Genomic DNA, 15,405 nt, shown 5'->3' with positions numbered 1-15,405 from the left:
TAGTCGTCAACATGTTATAGATTTTAATGATTGAAATATCTCAGTTCTCCATCTCAATGTGAAACTTACAGTAACTTTAAGCCATGAATTAAAAAGTTTTCACATTTGAAACAGACAAAAAAGACAGAAGTCAGTTACTTTTCAAGTGTGCAAACGCAAAACATACACAGTAACAACACTACTATAGTGTTATATAAAACGGGGTCAAGGTGAACAAGCACTATGATAGAAGCACATATGGGATACGCCTGCTGGGGTTCGGGCTAACAATTAACATAATGTCTTTTAAAACAAACCAACTTTTTAAATGATCCTTTAGGACCTTGTTCTTAGATTTGTTTTCAGTCCCGTGTGTTAAGGAGATCTAAGCAAAATAAACTGGCATATTGGCCGATGGCAGACTTCAATAAGACTTAATAATTTACCAAGTCTACGCATCAAGTACAAGTCTGTGGTACTTGTTCTTTCTTTCTTTATCCAACACCCTGGACACACACACAGTTATACTCAATAGACATTTACTCAAAGCAAGAAAAAAACCCTCCATACTATACTAGATTAATAAACTAGTTGGTGCCTTCCATAAGGCCTCCACACAGTTCTTAGTTCAATCCATACTTGCCACTAAAGGTCATCCACTCATATATGGTGCATTAGATATGTAAACAACTTTGTCCTTTGTAAAGACCTGAGGCATTTCATGCACATTGCTGCACAGTTACTGCAAAGAATGACTTCTTGACTTTTTCTAAGGCCTTAAAAAAGGCTTAAACTCATAATGCATAATTTTCTATATATTTACTGTAAAGCCCCACTCAGTGACACACATCATGCATGAAGGCTTGTACTATGATGAAACAGTGTAATGTTATGAACATGAACTGCACATCAAGCAAAAAAAATGTTAAATGGTAATGCAAAGAAACTTAATGAGTCACAAAAGGACACAAATATACAGTTCTACGCATGTTTAGTCAGAAAATGTCTATAAAACTGGCAATTCATTTGTGCATTTACATTTCATGAATGTAAATGCATGGTACGTGATATTACATGACGTTGCCCAGGGCGACAGCATAAAAACATCCCACAAATAATCAAACCTCAATCAGCAACGGCGTTTTGTTTTTTTTGCTTTTTCTTAAGTACAGACACATACAGTGTATGTTATATGAAAGAACTAAGACACACATCAGCATATGGATTGTGTATTGCTTGTCAGTGCATTCAGATTTTTCTACGTGCTAAACATCATACACAAGATGAGGCCAATGAAACCCCCAGAGTGCAGTTTTACAACCTTTAAATTAAAAGGTTAACATTGTCTCTCTCTCGATATATCTATATCAGGGGCGATTCTAGGATTAGAGCTTTGGGGGTGCTGAGCACCCAGAGAGCTGCCCAGCCAGGCAAGATAAACTTTACACGTCACGATGAGACGTCTTCCCTGTCTGTGTCAGTCCCTGCATCCTTAAATGTCTCCAGTTGTCCCGAGTTCTCTATAACTGTCTCCTTGGTGCATTTAAACCCCTGTTCCTCCCTGTCCTCGTTGTCTGTTGTCTTCTTCTCCGTTATCAGTCATCATAATTTTACCATCTCTGTGCAAGTCTGCAAATTTCTTTATTAAATCATAAGACTTTTTTTTATACATTTTAACACAATTTAATCCCACATTTGTGAAAGAAAAACAAAACACTGAAAAGTCTGTAATAAAATCATCAAATCTGATAAAGGTTATTTAAATGCTGCAAAAGAAGAATGGATTGGAATAAAAAAATACATATCCTAACCTTCATTACTGGGGGAGAATAATGAATGATGCTCATAGTGAGTAAAAAGTAAACTGAGTGCATTTTTTGGGCAGAGATTTACTTTTAATGTGTATGTATAATATAATACAGATACATAAAAAAACACTCCCAAAACAGAATAAATTATTACAAATAAATTATTACAAAATATTAATAAAGAAATATATAAAAAATGGAGGCAACTTTGCCTGTGGTAGAATGTATAAAATGTATGAAAAAATCTTTACTGCAGATACTAATTTTACTAATTTAATAATACTAATTTTGTGTTGTAAGATTTATGAGTTTCATGCTTTCATAGTGGTGCTTGGGAGAGCTTGACATTTTATCAGGTGGTACACACTGTAAAAAGTTTGAGAAACACTGATAAGTGTATGTGTGCTTTTGGAAAACATTTAAAGCTGCTGTACAGAATCTTTGAAACAAGCTTAAAACATTTTTAGAATATAAACAGAGCATCTGCTTCTCTTTACAGCTCCTCACTCCACCAGGGCTGTTTGGCACTTTCTGATAGTGCGCAAATGTGATGTAGGTACTGCGGCAGTCATACAGACAACTGGACGGTCCAAAAGTTGGCCTACCTATTACTGGCTGAGGTTTTAGTAGAGTTGTGGCTGAACTACATAAAAATATATCATTAATTTTCATCTCCCCAATCAATGATAATGTTATGTTGGAATGTTGTTAAAGAGGGTCAAAAATGTTTCAACCCAGTTTGTTTTGCAGATTCTGTACAGCAGCTTTAATATAGGGAGGACACAACTTCCAGATTGTGTGAGTAAAATTAGGTTTTTTGTCTGTGTCAGTTTAACAGTTTGTGTTGTGCCTGTCACTGTTCCCTGTCTGTTTTCTTACCTGGTTCTTCCTGACCTTGTACTTTCTCCTCACATTCCCCTCTTTCCTCTCTCCCTCTTCGGACTGACAATCATACGCAAATAGATTGTATTCAATTAGATGAAAAATTACATTAATATGAAAAAATACTATTAAGATCACTAATGAAAAAGTCCTCTCTCAGTGTACTTTCAACCAAGAGGCAAATAACCAAACCGCATGTATATCTAATAAAAGATATAAATATTGAAACACTGATCCAACATTATTCCTGATTCACAGATCATTTGATTTTACACTTTTACCTGAATGTGGCTCCTTTTTTTGAAAAAACTTCCTTATATCCCTTATAAACCTGGCTGTCTCTCTGTGTACACACACACACACACACACACACACACACACACACACACAATAGGAGTTATAAGGTTAATGGTTCAGTTAGCTAGTTAGTATCCATTTCTAACAGGACAGTGGTAACAACAATAGGCTACGGACAATTTAAAGTTTTAGATTTTAAATAGGCTATATACATTTCAATGGGAGCAACAGGACAATGAAATGTTGCTGATTTTAATACAGAGCAGGACAGATTGTAAGGTAGCAAACATTGTCGGAAAACAAGTTTTCAACGCTGCAGGTTACCTGGGTGCAATGTTCCCTCTAATTTTTCATGTGTCTGAGCGAACACACAAACTCCATGAGCGATCCCTTGGACCACTGTGAGCGACATCAGACGTGTGCACTGTGGTCACGCCAGCATCGAATCCATCCAAGTTACATGGTTTATTAAAATAATCAAATTACAGCATTTACATTTATGTTAGACTACTTTTAATTAACAGCTTTAGCCCACTTACAATGAAAATGTAAAAAAATCTAGTCATTGACCTGTGCAGTATGTTAATACTATTGGAAGTAAAAATAACTTGAATTTTTTAGCTTTTATATATATATATATATATATATATATACACACATATATATATATTTATATTAGGGGTGCAACGATACACAAAATTCACGGTTCGGTTCGATACTTTGGTGTCACGGTTCGATATTTTTTCGATACAAAAAAAATTTTCATGCCTTTTTAATTTGTCATTTATTAAAATTATAAATATATATTTTAACTCAAAAGTACAGTTTTTAAATTTAACCCTAACCCTTTTTGCGTGTTTTTTATTTTGACAGCGAATGCGCACCTGCAGACCACTTATGTGCAGCCCTGGTTATTTAGCTCGTCATATCGCAGCCACAGAAATTCTTTTGTCCATGAAACCATAAAGCTGCACTTTCTTTTTGCCTTATAGTCTCATTTGTCATAACTTCTCCGTTTTGTGGTAAGCTTTTCTTTGGCTGTCACTTCTTCACCCTGACCTGTCTTATTTGGCTCAGCAGAACTGAAATGCTTTTACACACTCACTCACATAAGCTCAGCGATTCTCTGCGTGATCAACCTCTCACATATTTAAGCTTGCTGCGGGAGATTTCACTTGTCATGTTTGCATAGTAAGCTAACGATTAATAAGACGATGTCAGAGGAATTGGTGCACAAATTATCATCACTCACAGATCAGTGCTGTCGCTCTCTATACACAGTTCGCACGATTGCAAAGTGAAAGCAAAAAAACAAGCGCAAATTCAAACGCGATTTCAATATGTCACATATTGACAGTGGCTCACCGATGCCAATGACATAATTACCCAGCTACATTTCTGAAAGAATGCAAAAGCATTGACATATATTTTTCCTACAATAGCCCGACGGGCAGGGCAGAGATAGATTTTGGTAGCCCACTGAAAAAAATCGCTAGCTTCGGGACGTCGGGCTAGCGATATTGCAAGCCCTGTATCTGATTGAGGAATCACTCATCTTTGGAAAAGAGAGTTTATTACAGAGAAATGGCTCTTTCCAAAATAAAAGCTATACTATCCGCTTCTTCTGGGCTATATTCTCAGCAGCATAAGGAGAATCATGTGCTAACAGCTGTCTAAATGACTCGGCTAAAGTTAGTAGCATGCTTGCTTGTTTTTGTCTGCTTCCACTTGTCTTTGCACTAGGATGATGTCGGCGTAAATGTGCAGTCATATTCGTTGTGTTCCCACTAGTGCATTCAGGTTAATCTCGTTGAAATGACCTTAACGCCACAACACGGCAAATCTCCGTTAACGAGCTACCGCCGATTGCTCCGTGCATGGGGCTAGACGGCCAACACGTTAACGAGCTAACTGCGCTAACACACTAGTTCACACCAATGTAATTGAGCATTGCATGGCACATCCAACATACTGTTTTACTTTAGTCCATGACTCGCTTACCTTCAGGGTCATACGTCACATGAAAACCAAAATAATTCCAAACGCCAGATCTGAATGAGGTTCAATTTGCATGTTGCAAGGAGAGCTTAACTTCTGTCTCGCTAGCTTGCCCTGCGCTCTTCCTTCTGACTATGCTGTCTGTGTTGAGCGCTCAGTGGATCTGCGCTGGACAGTGCAGCCTAGGCGGAGTAGTCGAACACAGATTCACTGAGCGCTCAACACAGACAGCATCGTCAGAAGGAAAGTTGATAAAATAAATTACAAATGTTGTATTGTTCGATACATATGCGTACCGAACCGAAAGCACTGTATCGAACGGTTCAATATCGATACGAATATCGTTGCACCCCTAATATATATATAAAAATCTCTGACTTGTATTATGAGTATGTGGTAATGCAGCACGTGGTAAAAAAAGTATGTGGTAAAAAAAGTAATGCAGCCAATGGCAGCTGCAAAAAACTTTGCAGCTGCCATTGGCTGCATTACTTTTTTTAATGCAGCCAATGCGCTTTTAAACAGACATTTCAAGCTATTTACAGAACAATCAGGTGTTCTGCATCAAATTTGATGCCACACAAACTATTTGTGCCACTCCAAAAAATAATTTCTGTCCACTATGAGATAAAGGAGAACAACAGCCTGATACCTGCAGGCCTGACAACAGGAGATGTATCACTCCTGTAACACCTGTAACATTCAGCAGTCGCCTCATTGTTCTGACACACACAAAACTATTGACTACACTACACACTAACTACACAAGATTTGCGCTAAACGTCTCAAATCTCTCACATCTCAAAACACCGCCGTCACTCCTAAAACTTCCCCCCGTTTCTTAACAACTAGATGCCACGTTGCCATATCATTTTTTGATTGGTTGACATGGCACTTTTTTCGACGAATAGAAAAGGGTGTGGTTTTTTTGGTTTTGTTTTTGCTCACAGGCGGAAAGCGCTTTCGAGCGTTTTCCTTATAAAACGCCGTTTTTACCGTTTCTTCCCGCAGTAAATATAAACAACGATAGTATTCAGGAAGAAAACCAAACATTGCAGATATTTTTATCATAACTCTGGTTTTACGTGGCCTATCAACACAAAATCAAAACTGGTATAAAGTCCACACTTTTTCTGTCCATTGTTCCATCTTTCCTGCTCACATCTCCAATGGTTGTACACGTTGTCATTAACTTTGCTTCACTCCACATCAGCCACGCCGCTTTGCTAGCTAAAACACCGCTGTCGGCACATAAGGACGCTGTCGTAGCCTGTCAACGACGTTGATTAGCTGCGTATATACGAATGTGAATCGCATTATTGGCTGGACTATGGGATAAGGTGGCATCGTTCTAATTCCATACGGGAGCAGCCAGTCACTTACTGACTAACACTGCAAAACAGAATTGTTAAAGTATTAATTTTAATTTCAATTCAGGTTAGATTTTTTTTTTTGTGCGCAACGCAGATTTTCTGTGCGCAGAGAGCGTGCCAGCAGTGCGCAATTGCGCACGTGCGCAGCTTAGAGGGAACATTGCCTGGGTGTAATGTTTTTCAGCTAAAAAGAAACATGTTCTGACTCCTACCTAACTATATAAAGAGTAACTGAAGGTTAAATGCATCCAACATGTCCTGTTTTAAGCCAGGCACTTACACCTCCGCTCAGCTGCGTCTCAGCCACCATCGCTCTGGCAGAAAGGGCGCTAGAGCCAGAGCAGGGGAGAGCTGGAACAAACCATTTTGGGAAGGAGGGGGGGGTTATCTATACTTTTGTTGTTAAAATGTTACGTCTCAACCAAGTACTGTATGCTTTTTATATTTTTAGTAGTGTGTCACACAAACAGCAAATATTGTCAAAAAAAAGTCAAAAAGTAAGAAATCTTTGGGGGTGCTTTGATTCATTTTGGGGGTCCTGAAGCACCCCCAAAAATGGGCTAAAATCGCCCCTGATCTATATCCATCTATTCATAGAAATAAAGATATATATAAAACAACAGAGCTAAGAGTTTACACCACAGTTAGTAAAAAATAGCCTGTGTCCCTATGAGATTTCCTGAAATCTCAAACACCAAACACCAAAATACATCAGTTACCCTGAGGACATAGCATTAAGCTATAGTCTATATCTCCTGTTTTTGCCTGTTGGGAATTAAATACACTGATTTTGCCAATGCTCAGCCATAGCTTGAGGCCTTATTGCTACTACCTGTGCTGTACTGATGAAAAATACACAATTTTATTACAATCTGGCATTTGCATACACACACACACACACCCAGTGAGAGAGCGAGAAAGACCGCTGAGGCTGTTATAGCCATATCAGAAAAACAAACATCACTTACACATGCTAAGTCACACACAAAACTGAAGCCCACATGGCCTAAAACAGCACATATTCAAGACTATGCACATACAGTATATCTCCCTACTTGCACAGAAAAACAAAAGCTAGAGGGGTGCTTAATTTGTTTATGCTGCAGTTCCTGGAAAAGACTCCGCTCAAGGCTGGCTTTACTTCTGCATCAGAAGAGATGACTCGAACAGGTCTGCCCTGCTTTTAATGTCTCATCCCTTTTTTTGTTTTTATTTGTCGCCATTCTCGGCATATGTGCTTTTAACAGGTCTGTGTCAACTACTGACTTTATCCTTGGTTTCTAGTTTGTATTTAATATATATTTGTGTGTGTGTGTTTCACCCTATATCATATTCCAAAGCAATTTTGGGGCTAAACCCATACAGGGATTGGGTCAAATGGTGTATATATGGTGAATACTATAGCACTGTAGCGTTTAGCTGTAGCTATTCCGTTCTTCTGTTTTATTATATAACTTTTTAAGTTAAATTCCTCATTTTGATTCCACCAGCAAAGCACAGTGAAGTTCCATTATGTGCTAAAGATTCAATCCATCACTTGAAAAGACTTCAAATACGAGTCTGTGTTTAATAACGGAAACAGGCACAGACACATATTCACAGGTGGCCATTAAGCATTTGATCTTCCCTGCTTTCTTTCAACAGAAGCTTCATGTCATCAAGTCGGCTGACAAGCCCTCAGGGTACTGCTCCTTCCTTTCAAATAAAAAAAAAAAAAGACTTATTTTAATGGTGCGACAGAAATCTGTCTGACTCAGAGATAAATGGTAGAGAAGGAGACCAAAATAAGAAAGAGACACAGCTTGAAACCTTAGTTCAAGCTGTTTCTTTTAGTGAAATATGTATAAAAGTTAAAACCATATCACAGATCCAAAAATTTAATCTATGCTAAATCACTAAAGATGTAAATTAAGTGCAGCTTATAGAATGAAAATGTCCCCTTTAGACATCAGATAATACTTCCAGTAACCATTATTAATAAATGTAAGTTGATCGTTAATTTAAATTTAGTTGATGATTTACTGTAATTTACCTCAAAATTCATTTTTTTAATGTAGTTCCTTCCTGTTAAGCAATGAATGATCATTAATGTTTAATAACTGGTTGCAAATTGGTTTATAGAGCATCTACATGGTTATTCTAAAGCTGAATCTAATTGTTTATAAAAATCTGCAAATTAATGTGATGATATGTAGTTTGTCTATAGCATAAACATGTTAAAATGTCATATTTACAAGTTGCGTTCTAACTCTTGATTTAAAGAGGTTGGCATAAGCTAATTTTGGTTTACTTAATCTTTCATTTCACTTGCTGTTTCCTTATGTTTACTAGCTTTTTGTTTTCATTTTAGGGATCAAAACCCATATGTATAAATACCCAAACACAACAATGCTCGAGGGTTCCAGTGTGTTAAAGTGTGTCCCATGGGTCTATGTGAAGAGCACATAACACAAAGTGTCAGCCACATCATCAGACTGCAACTTATTGGCAATAATACAATATCTAAGTGAATATATAATTCTTAAAATATTATTTTTATTACATGTGCTATGATGAATTTATTGAGAAAAATTCATTTGATCAATTTTGTGAGTTTGGTATCAAATTTAGCATGATCGCAGAGTGATAACAGAGTGATGCTAATGGAAAAGACATGGTATTGTGGTATTGTGACATTTCTAGACTGAAGTGTTTATATATTTCACCATTAATACTTACAAGGTTGACTAATACCCTACAAGTGATACAATGCCTCAAAGCCATATAATACATGTGTTGATAAAGCTCAACCCTGAACTACCATAGGTCAAGCCACTGTATGCTTTCTGAAACACCACTTCTTGCATCCTTTGGCTTTCTAAAGCGTCAATTAAAAGTAATCAGATCAGGACACAGGCCTGTTATTAACTTCATGAAAATCACAATAACCTCAGGTCTATTACTCGTGTCCCTGAAAGCCCACAACCCCCCCCCCCCAAAAAAAAACAGACAAATAAAGTGCATTTGAACCTCACCTGCTCCCATTCAGCTTTCTATTTGCTTCTTCGCAGGCATGAAATAAAACCATGGGTGAAAATAAATAGCTGATGCAGTCGAGAGAAAGAGAAAATCCCTGATGCTTTTCTGCTCTTTAATGGGCTTAAAGTTCATTTTCTTGAACTGGCAGGACTTCAAACAACTATACCTCACTTCAACAAGCCTGGGCTCATATATCAACATACACAAAAAGACAAGCAGCCGTCCAGGTCAAAGAACATAAGACCAGATCAGGAGCAGAATGAAGATGACAGAATGATGACTAAAGATGACAAAGGTGGGGTTTGCAATCAGTTTTCAGCCGAACTACAAACGCACAGTATCCTTTGGCTTTTCAACACACTGTCATTGCAACACAGAGACTACACGTCTTTAACAACATACATTAAATGTGTGATCCACCTTACACTTTTCACACACACACTACAGCATATAGCGCAATATATATTTAAGATTCACATGAAACTGTTAAGGCGTTGGGGTGACAATACCAGGTAATACTTCCGATTTATCGCTGTTAGTATCACAACAAATGTCTCACTGGTGACAGAGAAACCTACCTTCTTGGTTCCAAAGCCACTTCTGTCAATGCTGCTTTAATCTAAACGAGTGATACTTTCAGGTGAATTTCACCATACTGTAGTTCATTGTTCTCCTGCATCTGGTTGCCAAAGCTTTAACACCCCTGCCTCGCCCATGCCTGTTAATTACGGCTATTTATTAGCCCCAAACACCCAATTAACAGGCCTTCAGCACAACAAGCAAACACACTAATCTATGCGCAACACATTGAGAGACAACTCCACCAAATATTATGAAGAAAAATTAAACCGAGGGCCACCTCAAGAATAAGTGTCAAAGCTGTTGAACATTGTCTTTGTGTTTCTTTTCTTCCGTTCAGTCCCATAAATATTCAGCCCATTGTTCTTTCTGAGGTGTTTTTGTTCTTTTTGTCTCGTTTTCTCCTCTTCAATATGTGGAAGCTCCGGCTCTTTTCTCCCCTTTATCTTTAATTGATTCATTCCTTCATTGTCCCAAGCTGTCCAGCGTGTTTCAAAAGAGCCGAGACTAATGATGGCGGGTTGACCACATCGTTATGACCTATACGAAGAGTGTGTACTATAAACGCAATGATCAACAAAATATGGACAGAATTATGTGCTGCTATTGAAACATTCCAACCAAAATAAACAAAATTCTGCAATAATGAATCAACTTCAGTTGCAAGCTTTTGTAGTGGCCTTAACATGAAATGAAAAATCAAGCAATTGATTATTATATGGTTGGTATGCATATAACATTTATCATACCCCTTGTCTGTCATTAAATGAAAGGGATTTCTCACAGAGACATGGATCAGCTGCAGGGTATGTGACAACAGTTTTATATTTGGACCTACATGGTACAGTATACACATAAATCTGGATTATTAGCATTCGATCACTGAAATATTCTGAAGTGAGAGAGGAGAGGAAATACCTTAATTCTCTGTTGCTTATTGATTACATCCTTATAGCAAATGTTTCTGAATATGAAAGTCATTTGTTAATATGTAGTCAGGAAAAGAAACGGCAACAAGATTAGGGTGTAGAAGGAAGCATCTAGTTTAAAAAAAAACAAACAAAAACATAAAACAGACTCCCACAGCATGATGACATGGGTTAACCACAAATGAGCTCTAATGAATGATCCCATCAAACACACAGGAAATTTCTGAGAACAACAATCTCACATGGTTATAATCTACTGACTGACTTTTACATGAAAAAATAAATATTTTATACGTCACACAAACATGTCAGATATGACAACTTGGGAATAATCCTTGCCACCCGAACCCATACAAAGAACATAAGGCAGACTTGCATCACTATTTTTAACTGCCTTCATTTAAATTCTAAAAATCTGGCTTGCTTGCTTACACAGACACACACAGTCACACACCCACACAATGCCTGCAGACAGTTAATGTATCACTTATCCCCCCTACTGTGCCCCAGTTTCTGGAAGTCAGTTATGAGAATAAGGACTTTACAGCAGTGATCCTACATTTGGTGCTATACACACAGCTCATTTGCAGGCCCATGTGAGCAGCATGTCTATATTCCAACTGGAAAAACTGTTGTCTTGAGCGTAAAGTCAGTATTCTTCAGGTACTCTAAGATCCTCCTACTCTAAGATATGTTGCTAACATCTCTCCCTATCAGTAAATTTACAAGAACATAGATTAAATAAATAGATCAAACAAAAACAATACGCAAAGGACTTAATGACCAGGCAAATAAAGAGATTTGACACAAATTCAGGCATGTCTGTCAACAAACTGTTCAGAGTTCAGATGGTTCTGAATACAAATTATGTATTTGGTCAGTGGAGGCAGCATGCCCACTGAGGAGCTGCATAAAAGGCAATATGAGATAAACACAGATGGGTTTTTTTCTTTACAGAGAGAACTTTGTGCTGACCAAGAGTCTGTGTGTAAATATATAATCACATCTAATTGGAGTTATACTAAAAATGCTAATTTAGCGTTAACTGTAAACTTTTAATGAAATACCAGAGGAATTTTTAAAAGGCTGAAATAAAAGTTTACAGATGTATCCTGACTAACAACAGGGATCTCTTGCAGATGAAATGGTGGGTGGTGCGCTCTCCCAGAACAAAGCCAAATAAAGCGATCCTAACTCAACTGAATAAAGATCATTTTAGTTTCAACAACATTGTCTTGGACAAAATGTGGTAACAAAACTGACTTTTTCCTTTTGTTCTGTAAAGACAGGCACGCTTTGAACGTGTTGAAGCCACAGGAGGAAAACTCATTTTGCATACTGCTAATTCAAAACCTTTAAGATTTAAACATTTATGTCTGCACTGCTTATAGCGACTGCCGAAGTAAGTCATGTTGGACAAATAGATACTCTGTAAACATACAGTGGACAAGATAAAAGCCAAGTAGAATCAATAAGCAAATGCAAGATTTCAAACTGTGTTAACATGCAATTTACAATGGAAGATAAGCTTTCCAAAGGCCTGTGAAACTACAAGATAAAGTGGCTGACAAAAGCGCTTGTGCAGTATGCAATGTATACAGGCAAAGAGAATTCATTATAGACAAGGGCCGAGTTTTTCCGATGTTCTGATGAAGTGTATCTGACTCTGACTGTGCAGTACTGTGATAAGCTGGGATTTAAGTGGGAGAAGTGCATTAAATAACCTTAAAACACACATAAAATTCGTACAGCATAAGATCCAGGTATCTTGGTCTCTGTGCTAACAATTATCCATCTTTGCTTTAGTTAGTGGCTTAGATGGAACATGACAGCATTTCAATGTGAGGTTTGGATTCATTGGATTCTTCCTGTGAGGAACAGAGTGTTGGCAACTTTGTACCTCAGCACTCAGCGACCCCGCTCTGTAACCTTTCATACTCTGCTACTTCTGATACAACTCCACTTTGCAATAATACAACTCACAGTTGATTGTGAAATGTCTACCATGGAAGAAACTTCACAAACTGAGCTGTTGCAATGATGACATCCTATTACAGCACCATGCTCAAATTCAGTGAAAAAAAGAAAAAACAATTCTTTCACAATTGTTTTTAAAGCCACACTTCATGCAAAGTAGGTGATTTTATACACTTGTAGCAAAGGGACTGAATTCAATGTCTCTGTAATGAAGATATTTATTCAGTATATAATGGAGGCTGCAGGAAGTATTGGGAGCAAAATGTCAATTATCCAAAATAAAGCTAGATAAATATCAAGAAACAGGTGGGAAATTGTCATTTTGGTCAACTGAGGGAATTTTATTTTGAAAGGCCAAAACATTTACAGGTACCCTGTTTAAACAAGGGTAGTCAGAAATTGAGCCAGTGAGGCAGGATTACTGCCATTGCACAGCCAAACAAGCAAAAACTTCCAGATTGCTGATTTGATATTAAGCCATCTCCCCTCAGAGACTTTCATCACATCATACGGACCTAATATGTTATGTACCTTAGCCCAGCGGCCCCCAACCTTTTTTTCCGGACCAGTTTATGTCCAACAATATTTTCACGGACCAGCCTTTAAGGTGCCGCGTTTAAGTACAACAAAATAAAACCAGTACCAAAAACAAGATTTATTCATAACACACGGGAAAAAACAGAGTTAACAATAAAAATGATTTTAAAAAATAACAATAAAAACCCTGAAAACCATACATTTCACACTCGAGTCTTAACTCTTGTGGCCCGGTACCAAACGACTCACGGACCGGGGGTTGGGGACCGCTGCCTTAGCCTACCTAAAGCCCCCTCAGGTTTGTCACAAAGATTTTATTTTTATGTTCAGTGGGTAACTGAGCATCCATTACATTACCCATATGGAAAAGATATATATAAATCTTATAAAGTTTGTATCTGTCTTGTGTGAAACTTGTATGAAAAGCATACAGGAGTGAAAACAGATATAAGATCCCTTGAAAAATTATATAATGAAACATGTATATTTTGGATACTTACTAAAACAATATATGAAAGTAATGAGAAAGTGGCCACTTTCATGAGTAAATCATATAAGTTTTTACTATTTCTTTTCCATATGGGTAATTACTACAGAAAAGCATCAAGAAGTGTAACAAAGTTGCACAGTTAGTCTGATCCACTGCCCAAAAGAACAATCTACAACATGCAACAGTAAAACTTTGCATTGAAAGTGTGAGCCCTGATGTGCAACCCAGTGAGTAAGTATGCTCCAGGCCACACTCATGATGTGATGTGACAGCTTCAGGCTTGGACACTGCAAGCCATGCCAATGGAAATTAATAATTATCATCATAAATAGAAAATCAGTTGGAAAAGAGTTTAATTTATCAACATAAAACTAAATGAAACAGAATCAACTGCTTTTGTATGCTAGTAACAAAAAAGTCTAAGTACTTAAAAAAAAAAGCCGCACAGAGCAAAACGGGTCTTTCACAGAAAAGCAAAAACCGATGGATGAATAGACAAGTTAAGCGAACATGGCAAGAAAATAAATTACCATAACCAGTACTAGTGTTTCATTTCTCCACTTCCTCCTTGTCTTGTCCTGAATAGTCAGTTAATTAACAGCAAAAGAAAAAAAACGGAAGCACGGCAAGCCAAAGTCAAGTTTAACAAAGATAGAGGTTAACATTTCACAACAATGCAAAACAACAGCAGCTTAAAAACTCATTTTAAAGAAAATAACAGCAATTAAAAATGGCAAAAGGGGGAAAAAAGAAAATGCTAATTGTTTGGTTTAGTAACAGGCGGGAAAAAAAGAACAGTTTTGTAGAGAGCTGCTAGACTAATTAGAATTTTTCCTTTTATTTCCCAATGATAGATAACTCTGTAAACTCCTAAACAAAGCAGTAGTTCAGAATATCCAAAGGGGGAGTTTATTAATGTGTAATTAAGTGTTTTATTTTCTACACATGCCTTTATTCCCTGTTTGGGCCTTCATTATGAGCCTATTATTCAGCCGTGTCTAACTCCCTTTTTATTACTATATTCCCTATTTCTGTTTCGCTCCCTTTGTGTGTGTTTCTTATGAGGCTGGGCAGGTGCACCGGACCATATTGACAGCTTGTCCCTCCTCTCTTGCCGCGGGGAAAACTGTCACCCCTGTCATTCAGGCCTATGAACACAGCATGGAGAGTGTATGTGTGTCTGTCTGTGTGTGTTCTCAGGAGACTGTGACAGTGCGTGGGGGAGAAGAGAGAGGTGCTTTGTTAACTCGAGTCAGCTGAATGTGTGGACGCACACATTGCTGACAATGACCTAATCATGATGGTGACTCCACAACCTCAACCTGGAAGGGCAAATCCTTCAGGGAGCAAAACTTTGCAAGTGATGACACGGTGATGCAGCAAAGTCTGAATGAGAAAAGTGCAATTACACACTTTAACTACACATTTATACAGAGAAATATAACTTGGTGGTTCTTGGCAAACAATAGCAAGGATGCTAGTATTACTGTGCATCACCACTGACTATGCGATACGCATAAGAAAAACTCCAAGTATCT

General features: G+C 37.6%; 1 protein-coding gene and 1 long non-coding RNA gene across 2 annotated transcripts in view; both read right to left on the bottom strand.

The window, feature by feature from the left end:
• Positions 1-15,405, bottom strand: part of cdkal1 (CDK5 regulatory subunit associated protein 1-like 1) — a 258,575-nt gene that overhangs the window by 38,567 nt on the left and 204,603 nt on the right. The gene's annotated exons all lie outside the window — the stretch shown is intronic.
• Positions 2,022-5,380, bottom strand: LOC143420930 (uncharacterized). Its single transcript, XR_013100681.1, has 3 exons — positions 4,968-5,380; positions 2,951-3,012; positions 2,022-2,729 (listed from the first exon to the last, which is right to left on the bottom strand). It is a non-coding gene; the product is annotated as an uncharacterized LOC143420930 (long non-coding RNA).

This window comes from Maylandia zebra, linkage group LG11, assembly GCF_041146795.1.
Source record: "Maylandia zebra isolate NMK-2024a linkage group LG11, Mzebra_GT3a, whole genome shotgun sequence".
Lineage (NCBI taxonomy): Eukaryota > Metazoa > Chordata > Actinopteri > Cichliformes > Cichlidae > Maylandia > Maylandia zebra.
This window is presented reverse-complemented; position numbering and strand designations above follow the sequence as displayed.